Source organism: Desmodus rotundus, chromosome 9 (genome assembly GCF_022682495.2).
Source record: "Desmodus rotundus isolate HL8 chromosome 9, HLdesRot8A.1, whole genome shotgun sequence".
NCBI classification, from domain to species: Eukaryota; Metazoa; Chordata; class Mammalia; order Chiroptera; family Phyllostomidae; genus Desmodus; species Desmodus rotundus.
This window is the reverse complement of record NC_071395.1, coordinates 23,246,558-23,264,108: the sequence shown is the minus strand read 5'-3', so window position 1 is coordinate 23,264,108 and position 17,551 is coordinate 23,246,558.

The window sequence follows — 17,551 nt, the reverse complement described above, 5'->3', positions numbered from 1 at the left end:
GGACATTTAAGATCTATTCTCTTAGTGACTTTGAAATATATAAAAAGAGCTCTTAATAGGAAACAGAAGGATCAGCTCCACTGTCTTCTTGTTTCCTTGTGTGCTTTACTAGTATCACTATTAAGCCCTGGTTTCTTTGGAATAATTTTTAAAGCCATTTGTACACTTTATGAGAACTCTTTTAGTTAAAGCCATATATCATATATCACAAAACAATACACATTTACGTATTCACAGCTAACATTCAATATGTTACAATATACTTCAAGTAGCGGGGCAAGTGAGGACTCTCCCTTAAGCCCTCTGTGCTGTGGAACTGTCATTCTTCCCGCCAAATAATTTCCCCATTACTGGGGCCTCTGGACTGATCTGAAAGTAAAATGAGGGCACCCGAGTCGACCTATACATTTAATAGTAGTAAAGCTTATTTTTTCCAAAAAAATTTAGGTAAAAAAATAAATATCAATGCAAGTTCTAAACTTTCTTCCCACTAGCGGATCGTCACATATACCCTTTTGGGTGAACACCTGCATTGGTGTTTTCTGAGCTTTCCAGATCTGGGAATTGCTCTCTGTCAGTACTTTTGGAAAGTTCTTAGTCATGTCACGAACTCATTTAAGCTTATTTAGTTTAAAGTTTTAAATAGGGGCACTTTATAGCAGGCAGAATATTAACTCTCTGAAGTAGAATCACAATCATTCCTCCTGTCCCTCACTCTAAGACACAAGCTGCTTAAAGGAGCCAGAAGGAGCAATTTGCTGGAGCTGGCAAAACTTTTCAGAGACTTGAGAGAGTCTCAGAAAAGCATGCGTGTTTTGTGAGTAGCTCCACCAGGAAGGTGACAGGGCCTTCAGAGGGAATGGCGACATGGTCCTCACCGCACTGGTGCCCGTGTACTTCCTCAAATGTGTCAGCCACACTCGCTTCTGAAGAGCTCTGCCCTCGTGCTGTCTAGAAAGTGTTTCCCTTTGTTCTTCAAATGTCCTGCCAATTTTTTGTTCAAAGGTAGTGTTTTCAGTGAAATTTTTCTGTGGCAGATTGTACTTTTTCCAAGATGACACAGCAATATTTCCAGTGCCAAATGTTCTTCCAGAACCTTGCTGCCCTGCAGTGAAGAGGTGGAAACTATTTCCCATCCCTTTGAAACTGAGCATGCCTTTTTAATTATCTCAATAAATAAAAAGAAGCAAAATCGGCACTGCATGACTTTTAGGCTAGGCTACAAAGGATTTCTGCTCGGACCCCTCTCTCTCTCAGGACTCAAGTCCTGGGGACTATGTTGTGATGGAGCCCAAGCCCTGAGGAGAGGCCTCACCTCATTTAAGTGTTTCAGCATCAACTGCCAGATGAGTGAGTGAACAAGCCTTCAGATGACTCCAGCCCTCAGCGTTACATCTTGCAGGTGAGACCCTAGATGTTGTAGAAGAGACAAGCTATCCCTGCCATGCCTCGTCCAAATTCTTGACGTATAAATCCTTGAGACCACAAGTTGTTGTTTTACACCACTAAGTTCTGATGCAAGTCTTATGCGATTAGAGATAACTGGCAGGGCTGCCAGTAGAGCATGGGGGACCCCAGGGAAATATTGACTGTGGGCCCCCTCTCTATGCAAACCATTGATTAAAAAGAAATGTATTTAAAAAGTCATGGGTCCGTGTGAAGTATAGTGCTTTACCAATAATGACTATGTTTATTTTCTCATCAGAGAACATGACGATCCTTAGTCCAAAGTCTGACCTATTTCAGAGTCACATCGAATCACCAGGTCAGCACTAGTCTGGTGGTCCAATGTCTCCACGGCTCCAAGAAAGAAATACTGCACCAGCCAGCAGCAGTGACCCCCTTATCAGGCCATCCTTGGTGGTCAGCCATGCAAGCCCAGGATGACCTCGGCGTCCTGTATCCCAGGGTTCTTTGAAGCACCTTGTGGACGTCATGCATAGGACAAGAAGTCAGAGAATGCCTTCAACAGGTGAAAATGGGAACTGCACTCAGGTCCCTCCAACACACCTGGATCCAGGAAATCCCAAGCACTACAGAAGGTCTTCGACAATTCCAGGGAGATTTAAAGGATCAGGACTAAGAGGCAGGGGGACTGAGGTAGAAGCTCTGCTCATCTCCATTTAAATGCATACTGATAACAAGTACATCTTCCTTAACCTCTTATTTTAAATGTCTCCCTGCATGCCTAGTACTCCTTAGCCTTTCCTGCTCTGTGTTTCCACATACCACTTACAACCATCGATATACCAGACATTCATCTTTTTAAAACAGTTAATGTTTGTTTTCACCCTCTAAAATGTAAGCTCTCAGAAGGTGGTAATTTTGTTTGCTTGTTCACACTTGTGTTCTTATTTCCCAGAATCATGCCTGGAGCGTGACAGGTATTCAATGATAGTGATAAGTGCTAGGAAAAATAAGAAGTGGTAAGGGCACAGAAAAAGACTGAGAGAGAGGGCACCTTTATTCAGGGCAGTCAGTCAGGGAAGATCTCTCTGGTGAAATGGCCTTTGAGCAGAAGCCTGAAGGAAAGGAAGCAGAGATCCAAAGATATAAAGGGAAGAGCATTCCAGGCAGAGGAAGTACAACTGCAAAACTCCTGAGGTGGGAATGGGCTTAGTTTGTTTGTGGAATAAAAGAAGGGAGTGTGATTAGAGCAACAAAGGACAGTGAAAGGAAATAAGGTCAGGAGATCATCATGATCCAGAAAATAAAGAGCTTTTTAAGCCTACCTAAGAAATGTGTATTTTTCTCTGAAGCAACTGAAAACCATTGAAGGGTTGTGAGCAGGAGATAGCATGATTGATGGACAGTGAGTGAGCAAGCAGTGGGGAGACTGGTCCAAGTAGAAGTAAGAGGACTTCTTAGGGAGAATAGAGCAGAAGGACTTAAACAAGGATGGAGTAGTTAAATGTAGGAATGACAGGGAAAGAAAATCATTCAACAAGCGTTGATCAAGTACAGTGTGCTTACTTACAGCACGCTAAGGATTAGAGATACAGAAGTTAATAAAATACAGTCAGAGGACTCATATTCAGGGGAAGAAAAAGCAAGAACAAAGAATAATAAGACCTTGTGCCACTGTCACTGTCATTACACAATTATAATTTCATCGTCTGTTTTCCCCCTGGACTAGGAGGAGCCTTAGGTAAAGGGTCTTGCCTGTGTTTTCTCTCTTATCTTTCTCTTTTGTTATGTCCGTCTCTGACTATGCTGTGCCCTGTGAATGAATGGCTAAAGATGAAAGCAGTGATGAAGTTAGGCCTGGGCAGCCAGAGAACGCAAGGGGAAGAACACACGTAAGGTTTGCTGGGGATGGTGCTACCTGAGCAAATGGAAAGCCAGATTGGCATTCCAGCAAAATAGGGCTGCTTAGACAACTCTGGGAACAATTGGTTTGAGGTTACAGAACGTAATTTGAGATGTGGAGCTTTAGGAAATAGGCATGGACACATTTGTAAGCGACCTTAAGATTTATCCTACACACAATGGGGAAAAAGCAAAGAGTTTTCCGCAAGAAGTTATATGCTTAGGCTGATGTATGGCACTGATTCAAAGGGTGGATTTGAGGTAGGCCAAAGCATATTTAGAGAATCAGTCATTGGCTGCTTCAACTGGAAGTGGCAAAATGTTTTGTTGTTCGGTAATCTGGAATTCTGGAGTGAAGGCAAATGAGAAGGCTGATAGATAATGCCTTCCATCATCACTTACTCCCCCTCTTCCTTTTATACTTGTATTGACGCTATGAGACTCCTACCTATAGTCACCTTTGCCCTGGGACTTGAGGTCAAACCTGCCTACAGTCGGAGTTAATTAAGAGGGGAGATCTGAGAGCCGAAGAGACTGAAAACCAGGCCAGCCCTGCTGCTCCTCTCATTCTGATTTCATGCCCTAAATTTAGTAATCTGGCTATTTCCTTATTCCTGTCATCAAGATCAAAGTTTTGTAATATATCCACCAGGACTGGGACCATGTCTTGTTTTTGCTAACTGCCGTGATACAGAGCTACCACTAGTCTGTATAATATTTCTGCGTGAACTAGAAAAGGGTATCTTCTCTGGGAAGAAACATGTAGACCTTCAGACTCACAGGGCTGGTAGCTAGCACTTACTGTCTCCCTTGCTGGACACCTTTGCGCTATTCACAAACTGCCCAGCTGTACTTGGTGGTCCTGCCTGAGTCCTGTGTCACCTCCCTGAACCTCAGCCTTAGGACCCTCATCTTGCTACCAGACCTCTAATATTGATCGCCCACCTGCCTGGATCTTCAGTCATCACCTTCTCCCCGAAACCCAGATGAGTAACTCCTACCTGCTCACACAGTTTATTTAGCATTTTAGGAGAAAAATAGTGTTAATTCAAGTTTCATTTTAGAGGAATATTTTTAATTTTTTCAATGAGGTTCAGAAACTGTACATTAAGAGGTCAAACTACCTATTTTCTTCTATAAATTATTTATTCATGCTATTAGAATTAATATTTGGTATTATCACATAGTTAAGTTTCTCATCTATAATTGATCAAGGTGTCTACTATTATATTTTCTTTCTCAGGAGTGTTGCTTAAGTTATAAATCAGTATTCATATATGCATGGATCTCTTTATAATCTCCATTCTGTTCCATTATCTCTCTATATATATTGTTATACCAATAAACACTGTCTTAATTACTCTAGCTTTATAAGAATATGTATACATATTCTCCTTTATTTGTACTAATGTTTGTGGGGGTTATTTTTGTCTGAAAGTCTACTACTTTGATTTTACTATGGCTACAAGAAGTTTATTTTAGGTGATATTTACATAATACAACTTTTTTCCTTTACTTTTCAGTATCCTTATACTTTATGTGAATCTCTTATAAGTAGCATACAGTTGGCTTTGCTGTTGTTTTCTAATATTATAACCTTTGTCTTTTAATTGGTGAAATCAGTTTACTTTTATTTACATGAATAACTGATATATTTAGGTTTAAATCTATCACTTTGCTATTGGTTAAGTATGTATCTTGTTTATTCTGTATTCCTTTTTTCTTCTTTAGGTGATCAGTTGCTCAAAATATATATGATTTAAGTTATGTCATCAGGATCCCTTCACAAAAATATCCTCATAAACAGAGGACTTTTAACAAATATAAAATTATATATTGAATTAAAAAAGGATATAAAATGAAAAGTCAGGCATCTGAGGAGGCCAGAATTGGAGAAACAAGGGGTGGGCAGGTTTGAAAGAGACTTAGTAACCTACCATCCATTTAATCCCAGTATCACAAGGGCCTACGTGATAGCTAGAAAATTATCCAAGGATCAAGGGTGTGTTGATGAGCCTTCTGATGAATTCCTATAGTCAACAGGTATCTGTATTAATGTAAGAGTGTAGGTAGAACCAGTGGTCTCTGGAAAACAGGGGAGACCCCAGGTCTAGGGGAACGCCCCCAAGCAAAAAGTCAGGAAGGATGCCAAAGAGGCAGATTAAAAATACCATGCCTTCTCCAAGGCAGGCAGGAGGGGACAGAGAAAGCACAGTGTTTAAGGCACACTGCATAACAAAGTCAGATTAAGACAGCTTTACCTTCCAAAAGGGAGGGGCTGCAAAAGGAGGCTGCTGCCATAGTGGGGAGGAAGCTCATATGGGGCCTGGATGCCCCACCCCAATGAACAGATGCCTGTGGACATGTGTGTGACTGGGAAACATTTGCCCTCACTAAAGATGGCAAACAAAAGAGGCTGAAAGACCTTGGGGAGCTGACAAAAATGGGACCCCATTGTCCAGCGTAGCATGGCACACAGTTCCTGGACTGCTACCTGGAGGGAGAACAGCACACCCCGATCCTGAAGGAAAGAGCTGCTGCAAGAGGGCGGCAACTGAAACCCACAAGTGCACCTTCCAGAGAGGTTGGAGACCTGTTTGCATGTCTGGCTTAAGAACATATAAGGATATGGGGAACTTCTGGGCATGGTTTTGGCTTGTAGCCTTTTGGGGAGCAAGAAAAGTTCTGGGTCTCCTGGGACAGAAGGGCTCAGAGCAGGAGTGCTCTCAGCACCCCCAAAGTTGGAACCCTATTAATAAAAACCTGTTTCCTTCAACACAAATTATTGGGTCATGTACAGGAGTGACAAGCGACTGAATTCCAGTCTGCACAGTTACATTAGCTCATCTGCATGTAAAACAACCTCACCATCACTATATCATATTACACTAAGCATTACCACACTCAAGACCATGTGGATCAGCTTCCATGACTGCCTCAGAGTTGACTTTACTCTATGGGTATTCATTCTGAGCCCAGGAAGTAGGAGCAGAGGCTATTTTGGGAGCGGTGTAAATCACCCACTGATTAAGTTTAAATAGACAATTACATTTAAGATCTGGATTTGAACACTCTCACTCCCACCCACGTTTCATTGACCAAAACAAGTCCTATGGAGAAGGCCAACATCAAAAGTATAAGGAGGTATCTTCCTTCTAAGGAAGTATGCGGATGAGGAATAAGTATTTGCTGAACAATAGTTTAATTGACCTCAGTGCCTAGCTAGAAAATGCTCTTAAAGCACCCGTTTTTTTAAGTGCTTTCTGCTCATGCAACAAAAGGTCATCCTTGGCCTTTTGTGCTTCATTCCATCTTTAGGAACCTTTAAATGAAATCTGGGAGACAGATGGGTCCTTTCTTTATAAAGTCATCTTGCAATAGCCTACCATATATTTTAGAACTTGAAAAAAATTTTATAAGATATTTGACTCCCTCCATCCCTCCTCTCACAACAGGGATTTCTGTAGTGCTCTTCAGATGCAATGAACATCACTTTTGGTGGGCAATTTCAGCTGGGTTCCATTAAATGTAGGGATCCGTTCTTGGCTTTAGCATGCTTGCAATTATAGTGTGCAATTATACTATTCTGAAATTGGTTCAGATAACAGATATTAGAATAGTAGAAATTCTGCAAGATTTTTTCTCTTCTTTGCTCTAAAAAGAATGCCTTAAAAATAATCCAGCATTTTATATGTGCTATACTCAGAAAATTTCTCTGAAGATTAAATTCTTGATTGCAGAAATAAAAGTCTCTCCTTATGAAAATCTTCACCAAGTCTTAGGAAGAAATGAGATTCTTACATTACCTTAGAGTTTCAAAAATCTTTTTGCTATCACTCTGAGATGCTCAGTTTTTAAAATCAAAGTCTTGTCCATTGAGATAATTTACACACACAGATTTGCAATATATATTCTATCACAAAAAATTCCAAGAATTGCTTCCTTGTCCCCTGTTCCTATAGCAGCATCCATTTTTTTTCAGATGAGTAAAATGTTATTCACAAGCAGTTGGGATAGTGCAGAAGGTCCACAGGGAACAATACAAGGAATTCTCAGTCCCTCTGTTATACACACTAGCAAAAACATCCCATCCTTTTATTAATCCAGCCATCTACTTTTAATTACTACAGAAGAAAAAATATACACTCACATAACTTATGGTTGAATATGCTATAAAAATCATGAACAAAGTCTTCAAACTGCTGTTCAAAATTACCCAGAAATACTATTACATTTGACTAGAAGGGTCACTGTTACCTTTATGAGATGGCTATTTCATACCTTCTCTCTTCAGATTTCTAGCATCTCTTTCTTCACTGCCTTTAATGATGCCCTCACTTTATTGTGACAAGTACGCAAAAGCAGACATAGTCAATACATCAGTAAAGCCATATCCATCTACATTCATGTCATCTTTGCCTTCCTCCTTGCCACAAAGGAACCCTACCGTGATGCGCTGGATTCTGCCTCATCCTCCTATCGCTTTTTCTCCGGAAGCAATTTCTTCCTATTTTTTGGATCTTTCCTGAAGTATGCTACCTCAGCATGATCTTCTTTGACTCCACATCCTTCTTTACTTTCCATTCTCCTTTTATCTTTTTCATTACCTCCCTTCCCAATTATCTTTGAACCTGCTCAAATCAAGCTTCTGTTTCCATCAAATTTACAAACGTTGTTTTTGTAGAAGTCTCAAATAGTTTTCAAATTAGTAAATTCAATGGGCTATTCATTAGTCTTATCTTGGTTGGTCTCTCAGCAGTACTGGACATTATTGACCACCTTCTCCTTCTTAAAACAATTCATTGTCTGTTCTAGAATACACCTCACTTTTGTTTTCTACTTCACAGGTAGTCTCAGGATCCTTCGCATGTTTCAGCTTCTCTAACTGTCCTCTAATATTGGTTCTCAATGCTGAATCTTGATCCTAGTTCTCACTCATCTCTAAATACCTAAGTGATATCTACCTACAACTGTATTGTATTAGTTGGTTTAACATAATGATAACAATTTATTTCTCATTCATACGAACAGCATAATTTGGGGGCTCCAAAGGCATCTTTGCTCATGGTGCTGAGGTAGTTCCCAGACTCCTCACTTTGTTTCCACTCCTATCTGGGGCCTGAGGGTATTTTGCACTCTGTGTATAGGAAGCAGAAGTAAATAAAACACAGGCCTATCTTGGTCTTCTCTGCCCAGAATGACACAGGACATGTTCTCCTTTTTCCATCGGTAAGAACCTATCAGATGGCCCCCTCTGGGTGCAATAGGAGTTTCCCACCCCATCCCTGCCCACATTTAATAAAAAGCTCCCACCCAGACCCATCTATGCTTCTGGTTCTCAGAGGTCACCTGCTCTCACTTCTCGAGTACATGCTATCGCTTTAATAAATTTACCTGTGCTTTGCTAAATCTTTCTGTCACACTCTCAAATTCCTTCTTGTTCCATGACAAGAACCTGGATTGCACTGAGGCCTCCCTTGTCCTCCACAGGTGCCAGCTGGCATCAAAGGAACCATGCATGCATAGAAAAATAAGGAATGCTGAAATAAATTTACAAATGGGTGCACAGTGAGTGTATCCACAAGCAGTAGTCAATTCCATTCCACCTAATACAACTAATTTGCATTTCTATGGGAAAAAATCTTGCATCATTACTATTACTCATAACTTGTAGGGTTGTAAAATAGTGCAAGGACAATGAAAGAGACAACCTGGAGGGGTACGATAGAGAAACACGTTTTTGGTCAGTTTCAAAGCCTTTCAGAATTTTTCCTACAAGTATATAAAAATTATACATTTTATGGCCTATAAAAAGGCTGCTCTAACACTGGTTTAAAAAATACTATTCTGCCCTATAACAGACAGGACCTAAAGTCAATGTGTTATTTATGGCAAAGCTCTGCAGGCTCTTGCAGCTCTTCTGCTTGAACCACAAGGGAGGTCAGCTTCAGAAGCTCAAAGTCTAGACAGACTTCACTCATGTGGGACCCTGATCAGAACCGCCAGCCACACAGTGGGTTCTTGACCCACAGGAACCGTGAGATAATAAGTGTGTTATTTGAAGTAGCTAAATTTATGGTAAATTTTTCTGCCAAATATAAAATTGGTGTAAAGACATACAGTATGATTCCATTTATAGGGAGTTGAAAAGTAGGCAAAACTAAATTGTGCGTGCTGTTAGTTGTTAAAATAGAGGCTACCTCTGGGTAGTAAAGAGGGGATAATAACTGGGTGGGGAAATGAGGGGAATTCTGGAATCTAACAACGTTCTAATTCTTTATCTGAGCATGTGTGCTCAGTTTGTGAAAATTTATTAAGCTGTGCATGTAGAATGTGTGTACTTTTCTAAATGTATAGTTTTAATTAAATATTCTTGAAGAAAGATATGATTTAGCTTTCTTATAAGTTTATATTTCTGATTCCATTGCCAAAACTTACCTGGTAATATTGACATACATTGAGCTGGCATGTTCCCAAAGGCTTCATATCAATTAACATGTTTTTCACATTTTAACTTTTCTTTTAGTGCCTTTTTTAATATTGAAATTTGTTAATTTGATATAGTCAAATATAAAAATACTTACCTTTTGGGGTATACTTGTATCTAGTTTAAGAATCTTCCTTGCCCTATAATGTTTTTAGAGTTAAATCAATGTAGAATTGATTAAAGTTCTTCTAGGAACAAGTAAATGAACTGTTGTCTACATATATGTTAATTAATTTGATATACTCTGTTTTTTAAGGTAAGTACAAAGCCTTTTATGTGTGAAAGGCAGTTTCCTCTCCCATGTAGACACCATAATAAAAACCATTTTGTTAACTATCTTTAACCCATTTCTTCCACTTAATTTTGGTAAGTGACATGACTTTTCAGTCCTGACTTACAAGGAATACATTGAGGGTTTTTTTTTTTTTTTTTTGCATGAAGACAAATCATTTGTCTTAGTAATTGTTATCATTTTCTTGTAATAGTCTTGGTTTTTAAATACTCTCTGTTTTAATTATACTTATTTATGTTTTGAATAAATAATATACTCTTTGATTCAAAATTCAAAAGCTTTGAGAGTGAATATCAAGGAAAACAACCTTCCTACTTTTGTCTTGAAGACCGTGCTGTGATATTCTTGCACGTCTTTACAGAAATATAGTGATTGAAAGGTAAAAATATATAAAGAACTCACATGACTCCACTCCAGGAAGATAAACAATCCAATTAAAAAATGGGCAAAGGACCTGAACAGACACTTCTCTGAGGAAGACATACTGAGGGCCCAGAGGCATATGAAAGGATACTCAGGGAGATGCATATTAAAACCACAATGAGATACCATTTCACACCAGTCAGAATGCCCATCATAACCAAATCAACAAACAACAAGTGCTGGCAAGGTTGTGGAGAAAAGGGAACCCTAGTGCACTGTTGGTGGAAATGCAAACTGGTGCAGCCACTGTGGAAAACAATATGGAATTTCCTAACTAAAAATGGAACTGCCTTTTGACTTGTCAATTCCACCGTAATTGACACGTCAATTACCCTAAGAATCCTGAAACACCAATTCAAAAGAACCTGTACACTCCAATGTTTATAGCAGCACAATTTATAATAGCCAAGTGCTAGAAACAGCTTAAGTGCCCATCAGTAAATGGGTGTACCAAAAAACTGTGGTACATTTACACAATGGAATTCTATGCAGCAGAAAGAAAGAAGGAGCTGCTAGCCTTTGCGACAGCATGGATGGAACTGGAGAGCATTATGCTAAATGAAATAAGTCAGATGATGAAAGACAAATACCATATGATCTCACCTATAAGTGGAACATAATCAACAAAACAAACAAGCAAGCACAATATGACCAGAGACATGGACATAAAGAACAAACTGACAGTGACCAGAGGGAAGATAACAGGGGAAAGAAGGGGAAGGTCATCTAGGAACAAGTATAAAGGACACATGGACAAAGCCAAAGGGGGTAGGATTGAGGGTAGGAGGTAGGGGTGAGTGGGGCAGGAGAGGGTGGTGGGGGTAAAGTGGAGACAATTGTGCTTGAACCATAGTAAAAAAAAAAAGAAAAAAAAAAGGTCTATAAACACATGCTCATCTGTACACAGAAGTTACAGTTTAAAACCATATTCTCCATTTCAAGTTATATAATTTAACTAAAGAGTACCAGACTTTAAAAGTATTAATTATAATATTTAATAAAACTTCAAAGCTACTTCCGATGTGATCACATTAGGGTATAAGCTTAACAGCTAAATTTCAAAGATGAGCACTTTTTAAAGGTGAACTAGGACACATTTCTAAATCATTAATTACAGCTAGAAATAAATCTTCCAACAGAGGAGAATTTGAGACAAGTACATAGTAAGAAAATGAATGCCTTGGGAATAAGTCTGAAAATGGCTTACCTGACTCTAGGACAAAAAAGAAATTTAAATTGATATTTTGATTTTGAAAATTCCCATTTTATTCTTTTTCACTGCCAATTTCCTTCAGGGACAAAGATTTAAAATGTCAAAAATAATATGTAACAGACATTTCTCTTAAATGTTGGGGTTTGTGTAGGAATAAAAACATGTTATAAAGAAATCTGCTTTTAATTTTCTAGCCTAGTTTGAAATGTTAAAAAGAAAATAATACCAGTTGTAGTAAGAATAGCAAACATAGTTTATAATGAGGCACTTACATCTGGAATGTAGTCATAGTGATTCAGTTACTCCTCTCACTCCTGTTCTGCAGCTGCCCTTGACCTTACTCCTAAGGCCTCAACATTTGGCCATCATATTTCCTATGTAATGACTCCTGGCATTTGCCAACACAAAATAAAAAATATAAGTAGAATTAGGGTCCAGGAGAATTTTTGAATGTTTGGCCTTTGAACTGGCAATTGAATCAACAGATTTGACTATCAAAATGCAGAATCTCTAGCCCCAGACCTGACTTTTTAAAATAAAGTGTCAAGGAATCTGCATTTTGGTAATTCTCATGCATTCGAGTTTCAGCGCCCCTGCCCTGAAAGCAAGGAAACTCCAGGGATTACCGAAGGCTTCTCTCCTGCTTCATGCACTTAGAGGCAAACTAGTGCATGGAAAGTTAACTAGTTAAGTTTACCAAGTTAAACTAGAGAGGTATTTTCTATGCCTGGGGTTGCTATTTCACTGCAGATTGAGTTTGTATGGGGCACTGAACATGTATGAACTCCAGAGTCCTCCTGTTACTCTGGGTTACTGTGGGGTTGAGGTCACGTGATGTGGGCTCCTTATTTCCTGCCATAAAAATGTATGATACAAATGGTTAATCCCACTCTCTCAGAATAGGTTAAAGAATAATATGTTAAAAATAAAATCCATTTCTAACATAAATAAGAAGAATAAAAACCAAGGAAGTGTACACCTGAAACTTACACAAAATAATATTGTAAGTTAACTGTAACTGAAATAAAATACAGGGAAGGGAACGGATATTTATCAATGTTTTATAAACTTATGGCAGCATCAAATAACATTTTTCATAATCATTATTCTTAACTTAATAGCTGTCCCTTGTGTTCCTTTTTTCATACAGAACAACAAGTATGCTTGCTTTTATTGATTAAAAAGCAACACGTTTCACAGCATAAGCATTGCCTACTTTTTGGTACAATTCTGTTTTTACCAAGTCCATGAAAAATTTTTTCATTGTTGAAGTGTGTATGCCTTGAGGATTATAGTACCTCTTGCTTTTTTTATTTTAGAAAAGAAGCATGGCTTCATTTGACAGGTATAACTAGTATGATCACAACCCCTGGGAAATTCGATGGTTTCTGGAGACGTCACTAAAAAGTACTAACTAAAACTATTGCTGTCTGACATATGAACGGCTCTAAACACCAAGGCTACAAACTGTCAGAATGAACAAATACTAAGATGAGCATCTTTTACTAGTTGCTCAAACTGGTCAAGTCACTGATGAGTCAGTAGATGCATCTGCCAATTGTATAAGTCTCTTAACCATTTCACGGTTTCAGGGTCCTCCTGAAAAATGAAGAAACAGGATCAGTTAATGAATACTCACACCATCCAGGATCAGGGATCTGTGATGTACCTTACATCATTATGACCTGAAAGTAGGAATGCTTCAGGCAACAAAAAAGGGTTGAGAGGAGAAATGGAGAGGAAAAGTCTAAACCTGTGAAGAAAGGAAGGTAAATTGTAAAGCCAAGTGCTATATATTGCTATAATTGGATAGAGAGGAGAGGAGGGGAGAAGGGGGGTATAGAAAGGCAGGGGAGAGGAGGAGAGGGAAAGGAAGGGAAAAAGAAAATGCACCAGCACGTTTTGGGCAGAATGGCCAGAATGGCCAGAATGGCCTACAGGTGACATAGGAGTTCTGCAGAGCCAGGCTGGCTCTAGAATCTCAGCTTTGCAAATCTAGCTGTATGGCCTTAGCCTCTCCAAGTTTCAGCCTTATCTGTAAAGTGGAAATAGTGCTCGACATGCTGCCACATAGGAACACTCAAATGTTGATTTCATCAGTATTAAGTAGATTTATACACTTAATATTCAGTTAGTAATAACTGACATACAGACATTTGACAAATGATTATTGATTTAATTACTGAGATTGAACTGTTATTTTTAACTTGAAATCTCAGGCTCTTCTAAGTTTTTCTCTAGAAGTTATTCTACTCCAAAGTTCAGAAATAAATTTACATTTGATTTTTTAATATACCTAGATGAGGAAAAAAGACATTTCCCCATATTAATCTGCTTTATTCTTATTCCAAATTAAATTATGTATGTATTTCAACATAATTGCTTTCAACCTTATTCTAGGACTACATAAATAAAAATTAAAAGATATCAAGGCATATTTTAAAATTCTGAGGAGGTAGTTGATTTGATTATTCCATTCAGTTTAGCTTTTTAAGGCTAAACTCACAATTCAAAGGCCTCTGGATGACTGTATGACATTTTAAAAGTACCTACTTAAATTAATCAATGTGATATATGTAGACCTGTGATTAACCAGAAAGGTTGTTTTTAAAAAAAACTAAGTGCGAATGCATTGTTGTTTTACAGCTTAAATAATTCATGGATCTGATTCATCCGGGGAATTCTTGATGGAAGCCAGGGAGAGGAGGAGTAGAAGCATGCTGCTTGCTGCCTGTGGTTGATGGTACAGATACGTTGTATGACTAAAAAAGAAACAAGGGGAACTAGAACTTGCTGCCATCTTGCTCACATTTTTATCGTTCTGGCCACAGTTATGTGAACACTGCAGTAACTCTACCCTTACGTGTCACAGGATTATTTCATATCTGTGGGCTGAAATCATCCGTATTAAGGGATGAGGCTGACAGGGATTCAAAACACCATCTATTTGGCATTAGGAGAATACCACAGGAATATTGGCATGGCACCTGCTACTCCATTCCAAGGACATAATTGAGATAATTGGACAGCCCACACCACCCACACTTCCCAGGTGGCTAACAAATAAATAGATCATTATTGGACAGGCTAGCAAGTTTTGTGATATTGGAAACAAACTGTGCATGACTATTTTTCAAGTTTAGGAACATCTAGGGGTTTATTCTTTGACACTTAAGAAAACCACCTTAGTAAAATTATTTTCAAAGGAAGAAAGTAACTTAACATAAGAGGAGGTAGAACAATTGATGTTGTTTTTGCTGCTGCTGCTGTTAATTTTCTCTTACCATTGGCAAAGCAAAAGGCTTATTCTGAAACTTCGAGTTACTATTGTTTTCTATTTTATATAGGTTATATTATTTGGTTAATATAGTACTTTTATCAGAATTGTGGTTCCAGTAATAAATAGGAATTTCTTGTAATTTTTGCTAAAATTAATATATTTCAATTTGTTTACACATGTATTTGGTCATGGTTTGACAAATTTGACAGGCAGGACTGGTTTTGATACAGCAGAATCTAAACAATGAATTAAACCTTTTGTTCTACAATCACATACCTATAAGGGCAAATAATGGAATAATCTGCAGTGGATCAGGACTGTCAATACCACCGTCTTCCACCCTTACAACAAGCCCCACGGGAGGGCTCCCGGGGCAATGACACACTCGGAACTGTGACCTCTCCACAACAAAGCCTTCTTCTGGAACAGCCTCCGAAGGGCCTGCCCGAGGCTCTCCTAGATGACGTATCTCTCTTCTCAGAAATGTGTTCATGGGGCTTTGCTTGGTTTCTTGCTTTTTTTCATCATAGATTTCTTCTCTGAATAGACTTATTTCTGAATTTTTTATGCTGACACGGAGTTATGTGAAAATACTAAACAAAATCATGTAAATTCTTTCTGAAAATCGGTGTGTTTGTTGCATCGATGTACAGTCCTTGCTGATTAACCTCTTCCAGGGCGCCGGGTGAGGGGAGAGAGAGGGAAAAAAACTGAAGACTGACTGGATTTGAAAATATCCCCATTAAGAAGTTTCACTGAGCCAGACTGAAACTGATGACTTGATTATATTTGTCAAGTTATTATCTAAAGACTATTATCTATAGTCTGTGAAAGGCAGTGAAGCAGCTATGTGTGCAAATTTATGAATAAAAATAAAAATCCCATATGTGCCTGGGTGGAGAGGTTTCCAGACAAAATGCTAATGATATGAAATAACAATACTTAATAACATCTCTACAGATTTTAAGTCAAAGAGCTCAAAATGTGTTACAAATTTATCCGCTAAATGAGAGTCGGCAATGTTATATTTCTCTGTAATAAATTCCAAGTGTCTGTGTTTTAATTGAACACAAATATATACACAATAATAAAATCTTCAAAAGGGAAAATACTAGAAAACACCTAGAATAAACTTCTAAAAAACAACTTAGTGACGCAATTGAATCAAATGTAGGAACAAAACTGCATGCAAATTTTAATACTATAAACATTTTAAAGATTGCTCTATTCCACAACATTTGCATTTTAATAATAAAAATTTAAATAGTGTGAATTCTAGGTTATGGTAAATAAAACTAATGAATGGGTCTGATATTAACCAGGGGAAATGTGCTAAAGAGCTCTAAAGGAGGCAAGCGACTTTGGAAGACCAAAGAGAAAATAATTAGCTGGGATTGGCTTTATGAAAGGCAATTGAGCCAGATTTTGGAAGTATAATGTAGGATTCCCCAAGTCTATTTTTGAGTAAGTAAATTTGGGGGGGCAATAGAATAATATTAATGTGAAGAGTGACAAATGGAATGGTGGGGGCTAGACTGAAAGGCAGGTCAAGGTCAGACTAAGGCGGGACTCTTCCTTCAGGTAATGAGAAATGACCAAAGCACTGTGAGCAAGGCGGTGACAAATAATGTTTGATTTTTGAATCTGTTCCCACTGGACCAATGGTATAAATCTGAGATAGAAAAGATAGAAAAAGAAGTAGCTTATGGGGGTAATTTTGTTTTGGACGTAGAATAAAAAACTGTTAGTACAAAGCCTTGGAAGTTATTTTCTTAACCCACACCTTTACCTCTCTCACCTTGTTTACTTTTTTTAGCTACGGTATATGAGAAATCCACATATGACATAGTTATTGATATGCCCACCACCACACAGCAAATCAGTTGTGTTCTGAAGTGTTGATAGAATTTTCCAGTGGAGACTTCTAGGCAGGAGGCCGGAAATGTGAATATAGACATCGTAAAAGAGTTGAGAGACCTATAGATTTGGCACTCTTTCTCATAGAATTTAAAAGAACACCCAGTTGGAGATAGGGATAAGCAAGAACAAAGGATGAAAAATAAATTCTTCGATGAAATGTAGCCACATAAAGCACATAAGAAGGCATGATTTAATCATTTGAGAGCTACTTTGACATAGAAGCTAGAAAGTTCAACTCTGACAGCAGGCTGACAGCTGTCAGAGGGGAGTGGGGTTGGGGGGGTTGGTTGAAACAGGTGAAGGGATAAGCAAAAAGCACCCCATAGACACAGACAACAGTATGGTGATTGCCAGAGGAAAGGGGGGTGAGGGCAGGTAGAAGAAGATAAAGGGGGGATATGTGGTGATGGAAAGAGACTTGACTTTGGGTGGTGAACAACACACAATGAGAATACAGATGATGTAGTATGGAATTGTACACTTTGAAACCTGTATAATTTTATTAACCAATGTCACCTCAATAAATTCAATAGAATGAAATTTAAAAGAAAGAAGAAGAACCTAGAAAGTCCAATATCAAAGTGCCAGCAGACTCAGTGTCTGGTGAGGACTCTCTTCATGGATGGC